The sequence below is a fragment of the Podarcis cretensis genome (genome assembly GCF_951804945.1).
Source record: "Podarcis cretensis genome assembly, chromosome: 2".
Lineage (NCBI taxonomy): Eukaryota > Metazoa > Chordata > Lepidosauria > Squamata > Lacertidae > Podarcis > Podarcis cretensis.
The window spans coordinates 47,698,763-47,711,291 of record NC_137171.1 but is presented as its reverse complement, the minus strand read 5'-3'; positions in this window follow the sequence as shown (position 1 = coordinate 47,711,291).

The following is a 12,529-nucleotide window of genomic DNA, read 5'->3' as shown; positions in this document are numbered from 1 at the left end:
TGCCTAAGCAACCACTCACATTTTTTGTATTTTAATAAAGTTGTGGCAAAAATTATGCCAGAAACCTTAAACAAAAATTCGGTGTGAATTGTGTTTTTACTGGGGTGGCTTGGGGACCTTGACACACAAATGCTTAAACTTTGGTGCAAAGTATTTCATATTTTTATTCTTGCTCTATTTAAAGTGCTGAGAAGTTCCAGTGCTGCAGGTTTAGTTTCCTTTGGAAGGAGGTTGCTGGAGCTTATGACATTTTGTAATATTCGAGGTTGTGTTTTTTTAATAGATATACACAGTGGCGTAGCGTGGGTTGTCAGCACCCGGGGCAAGGCAAGTAATTTGAGCCCCCTAACCGGTGGATTTGCGCCCCCTAACCCGTGGATTTGCGCCCCCTAACCTGTGGATTTGCCCTAACCCCAGATGTTGCGCCTGGTGCGGCCGGCCCCCCCTGCACCCCCCACGCTACGCCACTGGATATACATGTTGAACATATGTGAATACCAGCTTAATCAGCCCCTTTTTCCAGACCAGATATTCAAAGAGAGTCAGGCAGAATCCCAAAACACTGTTAAATATACAGAGGCCTAAGCTAGCATTCTCTGTGCCTTTCTTAATCTGCCCTCATCTCTTTCCCAAACTGTAGGTTTGTACTGTCTTGTTTCACACAGAGACATTAGCAGAAGTAGTAGGGAGGTTTGCTTTTCCTCCATTTAGAAGACTTAGAGGAATTGTCCTTAAGTCTTAGTTCTCATGGAAATATATCATTAAGACTCTGGCCATGTATTGTTTCTAGATAACCCATTCACAGAAAACCAGAAATCTGAAAGCAAACTCACAACAATATCATGAATGATAGTACAATTTATACCAATCTATATTGTGATGTCATTATAGATCTCAAAGGGGCTAAACAAAGTTTTATCTATAAATTATTTATCAATTTAATAAATAAGAAATGTTAACAACTACAACAATTACAGTGGTACCTCGGGTTACATATGCTTCAGGTTACATACGCTTCAGGTTACAGACTCTGCTAACCCAGAAATAATACCTCAGGTTAAGAACTTTGCTTCAGGATGAGAACAGAAATTGTGCTCTGGCGGTGCGGCAGCAGCAGGAGGCCCCATTAGCTAAAGTGGTGCTTCAGGTTAAGAACAGTTTCAGGTTAAGTACGGACCTCCGGAACGAATTAAGTACTTAACCTGAGGTACCACTGTATATTTGAATCCCATGTTCCCTTCAAGAAGAGGGATCATAAATCGGTAAGACCAGTTTTATCCTTGCTACAAACCTGTGAGATGGATTAACATTTGAGCTAAATGACTTGTCTAATGCCACCCAGGGGTTTTCGTGTCTGAGCACACATTAGAACCCAGGTCCCAGCATCACAGTCCATCCAATACACAACAAGGAGCAAAAGACAATAATAGTTCAGCATGTAAGAAAGGGAACTGATATCCAGTATATAGATACAGAGAGTTAGCATGCTTTAGGATTTGAATAGGCTGAGATAACTTTTATTACAATTTCCTTAGCTTTCTGCATACCCAGGCATTTCAGGGTTGAGGCCAGATAATAAAAAGGCACAAAAGATATAATGTGGGGAAGCTGCACTATTTTTATTCCTACTCTTTACAAATTTGGCTTTCAAAATACTGTGTCATCAGATATAATAGGATTCCATAACTAACATTACGGGATAAAACAACAATACCCCCCCCCCCAAGTTCTTAAACAGAACACAATAAAGAAGCAAGATTCAGAATGGCTAGCTTCTGCAGAGAATTCAGAATTCTGAGGAGTTCACCCCTAACCATCAGCACATCATCTGCTCTCTAAATTATTTGCCTTGTTTTTCAGTGAGTCAGTTCCTGCTTAATAAGTCAGGCAAAGCAATGCAGAAGCTGTGCAAAGAAAATTATCTTTCTTGAAACTACTCTGTCGGTGGATTTGCCTACTTAACATGTTGTGACAGCCTGAAGTACTTGAAACTGTCTGGAGATATACACAAACCATTAAAAAACTCCATGAAAAGCAGCATTTGAAATAATAGCAAGCATCAATATCTCCTGGAAAAATGCAAGGCACTAAAATATTAATAACAAAACAGCTGTTTAATAGCATCCTACAAAACATTTACAACATGTTGATGGTATTTATAAAAGCAAAGAAGTTTCATTATATTTGAGGAGGGCGGATGATGTCCTGTTGTTTTTTAGGAGACATTAAAAGCTCTGATAAAAACAGAAGGTACATTATTTAGCTACATTTAAAAGTTGCTACTGTAGGGATGAAACTAACATTCCTATGTGCTTTGACAGCCTTCAGCTAAACAAATACTGACTAAAGCTGCTTATTCTGTCATTAATGTATTTGTCTGCCTTTCAGCGGATTGCTTTTTAAGAAACACAGTAATCCAGGTATATATTGATGGTCCTGAAACATGTCTGAAACATACAATTCAAAGACTGATTTTGAACAAAAACTTGGAAGTGAGCCCCATTGATTGCAGTTGGGCTACATTCCTCATTTAAGCTGCGAAATGAGATCTATCTCCTGTCTTTATCATTATAATATAAGGTAAGGCTTGTGTGCTTATGTCTTATTAGCTCATTTATTACCTAGGATAAGTGTCAGACTACAGAGTTTCTTTTTAAAAAGAGCATACATACTCCTTAAAAGGTGGTCGTAAGAAAAGCCTGCTGGATCAGGCCAACAGCCCATCAAGACCAGCATCCTGTTCAACAAGGCCAATCCTGGCCAACAAGATGCCTGTGGAAAACCAGCAAGCAAAATTCATGCACAACACTCTCCCCTTCTGTTGTTTCTAGCACCTGGTATTCAGAAACACTGCTGGCTCCAACTGTGGAGGCAGATCATAGCTATCATGGCTAGTAGCCATTGATAGCCCTCAGTGCAACCTTCCTCTCTTGTGTAAATGGGCCAGTTAAGGGGAGGATTCAACTATGCTGTTGCATGCACGGAATGAGGTCTGCTTACACAAAGGGACTTCCTTCCTCTCCTTTTCCAGTGACCCCCCAGATCTGCTCTGGAGGGTTGGGGTGGGGGGAGACTTAGAACAGGTTTAGGGGCATGTGGGGGACATGCCGGTGTGTGTGTGAGAGGGACAAAGTATTGCTGCATGAGAAGACCTAGTTTTGTGCACACATACGCCACCTTGAGTTCCACCTTAGTGTGAGTAATGTTTCTAGTTTCATCCGTAAAAGATAATAAATGGGGGTGATATCACAATGCTACATAGCCAAGCAATCATATTTGGCTATGTGATGCCATGATCACAGGCAGGTATAGCCATTTCACACTGAAAGCCAACACTCATGACAATATCAATAGGCAAATCTTGTTCAAGAAGTAACTAATATAACGGAAAAGTGGGGCATGGCTTTTGACAACAAAAAAATACTGACAAATAACTAAGTAGTTTTGGCTCAGCCCTGCTGCTTCCTACTCTGGGAATTACTGAACATGCTGTGCCAATCCCCCAGGAATTGTTTGGGCACACCAACACCACTGTTATTATTACCAAAGAAGATAACTAGATTGCCAAATGCCACATTTCAGCAGCTTTCGAAGCAAATGAAAACATTGCCAGAATGGTGGCCTTCTTAATTATATGATGTGTCCATACTATTAACCAGCTGCTACTATTTGGCAGCTCTTGCATTATTTTACACATTCCAATGAATTATTTTTTTAATCTTGTTTCTCAAAGCTTGACTTTAAAATAAATTTCTGTCAGAGTTAATGTAATAATAATAATAATGATAATGATAATGATGATAATAGTGTGTAGAAGCTCTTTCACTAACCCCCCCCCCAATTGTTTATTTTTATCTTCTTTCTGGAACAATATTTGGCTCATATGTGACTGGCTCAGGTGCAACATCATCAAATGACCACCACATCTTTTGAGAATGTTGTCAACTTGACTCCAGACTGTAAAAAAGAGGCTCTGAAATAAGTGATACGATTTTCTGCAATTTTTATAGAATAAGGAAACATTTTTCTGTTTTGGGGTTTTTTGCTTTTGCTTTTGTTTTTGTACACACGTACTGTTTTCTTAATGAGAAATTGATGAATGACGACATCTGGCAAGGAGAAAACATATGGTCTAAATAGCTATTCCTACAGAGGTTAAAATTGGCTTTGCAGTTTTCTCTGGTTGCCAATATGATTGACAGGATCATAAAATAAATCACTCATTTCTCCCCCCTCCCCATTCAAGCTGGTCCTCTGTATCATCAAAGACACTAGGGGGTAAATTTGCAATGCGATGCATAAGGAATTCGACACGCAAGGCCTATTAGCATAAATGGGATTTGTGCACCTAATTCCCCACACACCATGCAGAAAATCTACCCATAGGATATAATATTAATGTTTTCTTCATTATGCTTTTTATTTCAGTTGCAATTGTGTGTTTTTTTACAATGAGAGGAATGCTTGGCATGTTAGCTAAAATATTTGGGCTTGAAGCTTAAAAGAACAGGAGATGGGCATATCTGTGATCTTCAAAACAAGAAACAAAGATAGAAAATAGCCAAGAAGACAGTAGCCCAACTATTCCAGCTGCTATAGTAAAAGTAACCCCCTTCGTGTTCTGAAATGATGTAGGGTGCCCCCAGACTGACACTGTTTTGTGGGAAAGATTCAAGAGCATAGTGGAAATTTAAGGCTCTTCTAGATGATCTGTTTACTTTGTATTTATCCTGATTCCCCTGCCAAGCTTATACAAAGGTTAGATTGTACCTGGTCTTATTGAGCATTCATTCTGATTCGTTTGCATGGAGCAGAGCTGGAGCAGACCTTTAGAGGCCTTAAGCACTGAAAACATTAAGGTGCCTCCCAATCAATCAGAACGAATTCTTGATAAGACATAGTCTAACCTCTCTGTAAGCTTTGTGCAAGTGAAATCAGGATGATTGCTCAATAAACAGGTGTACAAAGGAGTCTACACTTGCCTTGATCTTGGTATTGCCACTTACCAAATCCTAGCATAATGCATTTCCATAGTAGATTTCATACAACATTAAACAAATGTTGAAAAACTGCAAAGGCAACACATATATAAAACAGATATAGACTATTTCCCATGTTCAATCAGGGCTACCAAATCTCATTCTAAATCCGCTCACTCAGCAGCAACTTTAAGAAGGATGGAGTGCAAGGGCGAAACCTGAGTAAACCCATACTTAGGGATGCTTGAGGAATTGCTGTGTGTGTTTGTCCACATTCCAGAGCAAACACACGGTTATGGAGTTATGATGAATGAAAAACAGCTTGAGTTTGTGTTCTTGTTTTCTGCTCAGTTGACACAGACAACTTATTCCTTCTATATCACGCCCCAAAGCATTATGACTGGAAGAAAGAAGAAGAGCTCTGGTAAAATTATTCCCTGGTTGAAACTAAGAGCTATTAGTCACAAAACAACAACCCCTACTTGCCTTCTTCCTGCCTGGCATTTTCCTTTTATGGAGAGCATGGAAAGGATGTCACTTTTTAAATAATCAGTCTGACACGCTGACTCTGTATGCATCCTCCAAGGGATCATCCAGACTTCCTGTTGTGCCACACTTTCCAGGTCTGTGCTTTGTAGGGTTCTGGCAGAGTGGGGCTTTGTGGTTCTGCTGCTTTCCTTGGGAAAACCCGCTGTTTGCCACCAAATCAGAACAAATGACAATCCACAGAAAATAGTTTGTTGCAATTCAGTGGTAAAGAGTGGGTTTTCCTGGGGAAAGCAGCGGGACAAACAAACACACGCCTAGGACCTGGACCTAAAAAAAGCACAAACCTGTGCCTGGGAATCGTGACACAAAAGGAAATCTGGATGAGCCCTAAATCTCCAAGGTGCACCAAACTGACTTTAAGCCGCTTCAGGGAAGCCCAAATTACTTCGAAGGAGCCCTCTTTGGTTCTGGGTTTCGGTGATCTGAGGTAGGGGAGTATCCCTAGTTTATTCCTAGAGCATGCCTATTGACTGTGGTCCCCTTCTTAAATCATGCAGTGGGAACTTCATGTGATGACCAGGAGCAGCATCAAGCTACTGGCCCCAGCCCAGAATGTCTATGCATTGGCATGGACATGTGACATGAACAAGCCTACACAGGAGCAGCTGAGTCAGTGCAGTGACAGGGGTAGCCAACGTGGTGCTCTCCAGAGGTTATTGGACAAAAACTATCAGCTTCAGCCAGCATGACCAATGGTAAGGGATGATGTGTCTTGTTCAGTTCCACGTTGCCTAGCCCTGGACTACATCATTGTGTGGACATCTTGGAACAGGGATAGCATTGTGCCCAGTGCTAGGGTAGGGCCTGTATTGTGGCCCTGCTCCAGTCCTGATAATAGTATGCTGATCCCTTCACAGGATTCATATGTAAAGGAGGCTCATGTTTACATCTTTGGTCTTGTATATAGAATAAATATGGGGAAAATATAAAGGAAACTCTTTTTAAAAGAGTATTTATTAATGCATTTCCCATAAACCAGGTGATTTTTTTTTTGCGGGGGCAGAATCATTACTGCTGAAAAGAAAATGGGGGTTGTTTGTATTTTTGAATCTAATTAGAAGCTTTGCAAGGAACTCAGTGAGTGTAAGCATTGATTCTAGAAGTCCTGTGGGATGCTTACAATATTTCCTATCAAATTACTCAGTAAATGAATATGCTTAGGATTTTTTGAGCCTCACAGTCAACTCACACAACAATCCCTTCAGCTTGCTGTTTTTCTCTGGTGCTTTCTTCTCCATCCTCTCTGATTTGTATTAGTATCTTTCTGCAGTGAGGTGCCCTGATCAGAATATAGTATTACTGCATTTCCCATGTGGTTGATGCACAATCTTACAGAAAGAGAAGTATTAGATCCCTCTCTCGGAATGAGTTGCTCTTGTGCATGCAGCTCAGATCATCATTGGCTCTTTTAGCAACCATTTCACCTTGCAGACTCATATTTAATTTGCTTTCTACTATCACTCTTGAAGTCTTTCTCAGCATTATCACTTTCTCGATTTTTACTTCCCAATAATTTCCTGCAGCAGCATTAGCCTGTATTTCCCCAGATGAGTAACATGTTGTTATTTACTGCTTCTGTTTCCAATCTCTCCCTGTCTCATTGTAGAATTTTCACTTCTGAAAATGGGTTTTGCCACTCTGTCCATGCAAGCAATGCTTGTGTGTTATTCAGCTGGACTGGAAAATAGGAAGCTTCCTTATTCCAAGTCAGACATTTGCTCCATCTAGCTCAGTATTGGTTACACTGATTGGCAGTGGATGTCCAGGGTTTCAACCACAAGTCTTCCTTTCTGTATCCAGAACTGCCAGGGATTAAACCTGGACTCTTTGACAAACAAAGCATGTGTTTGGCCCAGAGTTACTGAGCTGTGGCTCATCCCTATGGCAAAGAGCAAGGAAATCTACCAGAGCTTATCACATGCATTTCCTAGTTATTTATAATCATGCTATAATTGTTTACTGTATCCTAGCCAGTTTTCAGGCTTCGTTATTATTATTTTTAAAGCAATCTACATTATTTCTTACTGTTAAGATTTCCTCAGATGCAGAATGAAATCCGTTAATAAACGCCAAACATAATGCACCTCCACATATACTAATGTGTACAACTACTTTTTGTCAGGAAAAAAGCACAAATGTGACCTGTTTTCTTCCAATAAACACAGACAGAAATACTGAGCAGGGAAAGCCCTCTTGCAACCAACTGGAATACAATAGTTTCCAAAAGTCCAATATTACAGAAACACTTCCATATACACCATGATAACAGAAGACTTTCTGCTTATTAAAAAACCCCCAAATATTCTACAACTTTGCAACTCCGGCCCAGTTTGGAAGTAATTCTAAATCATATTTTAGGCAAGTTTTGGTATCCAACCTTGGGCTTCCATATTCCCCCCTTGGCCTTAATAATAATAATAATAATAATAATAATAACAACAACAACAATTTATTATTTATACCCCACCCATCTGGCTCGGTTTCCCCAGCCACTCTGGGCAGCTTCCAACAAAAGATTAAAAATACATTAAAACATCAGTCATTAAAAACTTCCCTCTAGCATGCACAAGAGGAGGAAATTGGAAACATCTGCTTTCTGATTTAGTTTAATTGCAATTTGTTGCTACATATGAACCAAGACTGTAGTTAGTTTAAACCATAGTTTATTGGAACCAGCTAGGATAAAAAATTATGGTTTGATCTTGAGTTAGTTTCCAGAAACCATAGTTTAAATGTTGCTACAAACCCTATTGGACTTGAGATTATATTATGAGGCATCCTGTCTTTGCTGGTTAAAGAAATGGTTAAAAAAATAGGGTGAAATCCTTATTGTCTCTAACATAATTCTTCAATAGAAAGTACTGTGCTAGCTGTGCAAGAAAGCTTGTACACAAGGAAGCTCAGTGGTCACACAACCACTGAAGGAAGACAACTGATATATTGAGAAAGCAGATTTCTATACACTGTTGCAACCAGACCCAGGAATAAAGGGGTGAGGCACAAGTGAAGGTTTGAACTTGGGCCACATATTTTAAAAATATCTGCACATATGAAGAGCATGAACTAACTCGATTTCTATCTTGAGAAAGCCACACCTTGCTCATTCCAAGGGGCATGGCAAGGCATATCCTCAAACACTGGGCTCCACCTTATTGTGAGTAGGGTAGCCTTCCTTTCCTACCCATTCCTGGGTTCCACAACTACAGGCAGATATGGCAGGTGAGGCTCCAGAATGTTCCATATCCAGGCTAAGGGCCTCATAACCCAGAGAAGCTGACCTCCAGAAATGCCCTTCACCTTCAAAGGGTGCTCACCTGTTACCCTATCTAACCATAACCTTTCTCACAACTCCCTGTCAACAATGTGAGCAACTTAACCATGCAACCAAATTAAGCAAATCAACCTATTTAAAAGCACCTACCCCTAAGCAACCTCTGAATTCAGTACAGATCGGAAGAAAAATCTGTTTGCCCAATGTGCAGGCAGGCAAAAGAATTATATTCAGCCCTGAAGCCCTAAGAGACCCTTAAAGGCATGGTCAAGGCTCATAAAGTATTTGATTATGTCCCCTATTCAATGCTTGTGCCAGCAAATGTGCATGTGCATAAATGCCAATCAACCTCTACTTTCTCATACCAGAGTGTCCGCAACAACATTCCAAGAAGCAGCATTGCATGGCTAGTGGGAGCAGACATATAAAAAACTGTATGCAGTTTGCATGTGGATCCACATTCTGATCCACATTCTATTTCAAAATGGAATAGCACATCTGGATATGAATGAAAAATTGCACTCACTTCAGTATTGTTATGTATTGTGAATGAACACCTCTGCCCTCTGTCACGGACTATAATTCATATGCAACAAAGTTGTTAGCCATGACTTATTTCCCAGTTATTGTGTGAGCCATACTGAGAACAGAATGGCTGCTGGAAGCAAACAAATAATGTCCCCTGGAATGTTCTATAGGCATTATGTACTTGCAGATTAGATATATCTGTGGCCTACCTGGCAAGTTTATTTTTTAAAAAAGATAAGAAAACCACTGGAATGTGGTAAACAACCTCAAAAATGACTGTAAGTACACAGAGTTCTATCCTATTTCCTTTCACACTGTGATTCAGAATAAAGAGAGAGATGAAAGAGGTCAAGCAGTTAAGCAACACATACAGAAAACAAAATATAAAAATGTATTATGTTTGAAGAAGGAAAAATTAGATTATTTCAAATGAACTAGGACATGCAGATGAATTGTATAATTTATGGGGTTGCTCTTGATATTTTTGCTTTTCCTAAAGTCCTATCACAGAGGCTGATACCTTGAGATGAGGACAAGAAAAAGAATGGTAAAATTCACACTAGTACAAGTTCTCATTTTTCATCTTAATCTTTGCTTTTTAATAAGTGGATCTCACTGACAATAAAATGATGGCTTGAAAAGGACAGAAAGTTCACACTTGTTTAACTTCCAAATCTGAAATATGACATAACCAGGACTAAGAAGGCATTTATATACTATGTTTATGCAATGCAGTCTTTTATGGTGATGTGAAATTTTGTGTGACCAGCTGATCCATTTTTAGTGTATGGATGATTCCCGAAATATGGATGGAACTCTTATCAATACATGAGAATATTAGAAATTCCCACATATGAATCTCTCAGACCACATGGGAAATATGCATTCCAGTGCTGCATCTATCTTGGAGGGTTGGCAGCAGACATGGAAACCTGTGGCTTTCCAACTCCCATCATCCTTGATCATTGGCCATGCTGGCTGGGGCTGATGGGAGCTGGAGTCCACTGCCATTTACAGGGATGTGGGCTTCTTACTGCTGACCTAGACACAATATTGTAGACCAACATGTGAAACAGTCCACATGCAACATAAATTGCTTGGCACCCAGAATGTCACTGAGTATATGTTTGAATTAGGTTGATTCCAGGCTGGATTAAGTGCAGGGTTTCATACATTTATTTGTGTTATTTTGGTACCAGCAGATTAGTGATACTACTGCTGCTGCAATCTTACAGACACTTACTTGAGAGTAAGTCCCCATTAACACAGTGAGATTTACTTAGGGTAAATATGGATAGAACTGTACCGCATATCTTTTATTGTGAGAAAAACTGGAAAAACTTCCTGTTTTATTGCTGAGGCATCTTCCTACGCAAAGCTTATCTATTCACAGTTTGAAGTGTGAGGAGTGGGCTGAACAATATCATGATCAAGGGATCAATGCCACAAACTGAAAGAAATCTGACTGAACCCACTCAGAATATAAACAAGGAAATCATTATCTTTCATTTCATAGCTATGCAGTGCTGCTCAATAAAATGTTAAACCATGAACCAGATGAAGATTAGGAGGATACAATATTAGCCCTGCAACAAAATGTTGTAGAGTAGAATGCTTCTGTTCATGTTTCCAGCTATGTCATTCCATTCCATTCTATTCCTTCCCAGTCCAGTCCACTCCACTCCATTCCATGCCATCCTACCCTGTTTCCTTCCCGCCTCCTATAGTCAATCATAATTCAGTCCTCATTGAGCTGTGTGGGTGGTGGTTCATCCCCTCTCTGAATTTTGGACATTTTTGAAGGGGTAGTCACTCTGGACACACTCTTGCCCAATCACAGATACCTTCAAATCTTGGATCTCTCCATTCATGCCTGTGTGAAACTGTCTTTCATTCCTGACATTTTAAAAGAATGAACCAGTGTAAACCAGGAAGTGGGCTACCCAAACAATGAGATGGTTTATTCTACTCTTTTTATATCCATGTCTCTGTTCTTCCCGCTTTACTGTTAAGTTTCATTCTCAATCACATATGATTGAAATTTCATCCTATTCAAAGCCTGCTAGACCTTTTGTTCTTCTTGTGTGTAAACAAACATGCTAGCAGGATTGGGATGGCACTGCCCAGCCCCTCTACATGTCACCATCACTGCATTTAGATCTCTCCATGAGGGTGAGAGTGAAGGTCTGAAGGAGGGAGATTCATGTACACTGGATGTGTAGGATTCTAAACCACAGGGAGCCTCTGGTAGTAGAGGAGGCTCTCTGCCTCAGACCTTTGTCCTCAAACACAAGGATGGCTCTAAAAGTGGTAATAGTGGTGTGGTGGAAGGTGCAGGGCTTAGCCAGCTCCCACCCACTGGAGTCTATGTTTGCATATTATTAGAATGTCATTCTCTCAGTATTCAGTTTCACTGAGTTTTTATGGGACTGGTTCCCCTTTTATGTACTTGTACATACCTGAAGTCTGCCAATGCCTCCTTCTCATTTGTTGGCTACAATAAACATAGACTTTTGGAAGGCTCAGATCAGCATTAGTATATAGATATGAAAAGAGTATCACATTGGATTGGCTTTGCCACAGCACCTGTAGCACACTGACCAACCTGCTAGCTTGCCTCTCCTCCTCTTTGTTCCTGACTTCCGCTACACTGGGAAGCCAGATAACAAGGTTGTCCCACTTTTGATCTGCCCATCCAGCCACTGCTGGGTTTAATCACCTTCGTTTTGGACCTGCCATGCCACTTACCCAACTACATATGATGTAACTGGTCCAATGGCCCTTTTGTACTAATATTTGCTTCTTTGCCTTCCTTCCAAATATCATGGGCACTTCATTCATTTGCAGTCTTACTATGTAATATTTCTTTCCAGCTTCCTTGCTCCCTGCTTTGGATTTCTTTTTACGATTGCAAGTCCTTGGGAGGCAACACGTTGCAAAAACATGCATGTTTATGTCCATGCAGCAGCAATAATTCCACTTTCACCTGATTCCTAATATAAGCTTTGCTTTTACTCTTTTCCAAGTAGAAAAGTAGGCTTAGCACAGAAAAGGAGCACTTCTATAGGCCTTTCCCAAAACATAAGCTTGGATAGAGAGAACAGACATGTCAGTTTAGCAGAGCTCTACATAACATGTAAGACAGAGAAATGATTTGAAGGACAGATATTTATTACATACAGCAGTACTACTCCAGGCAACA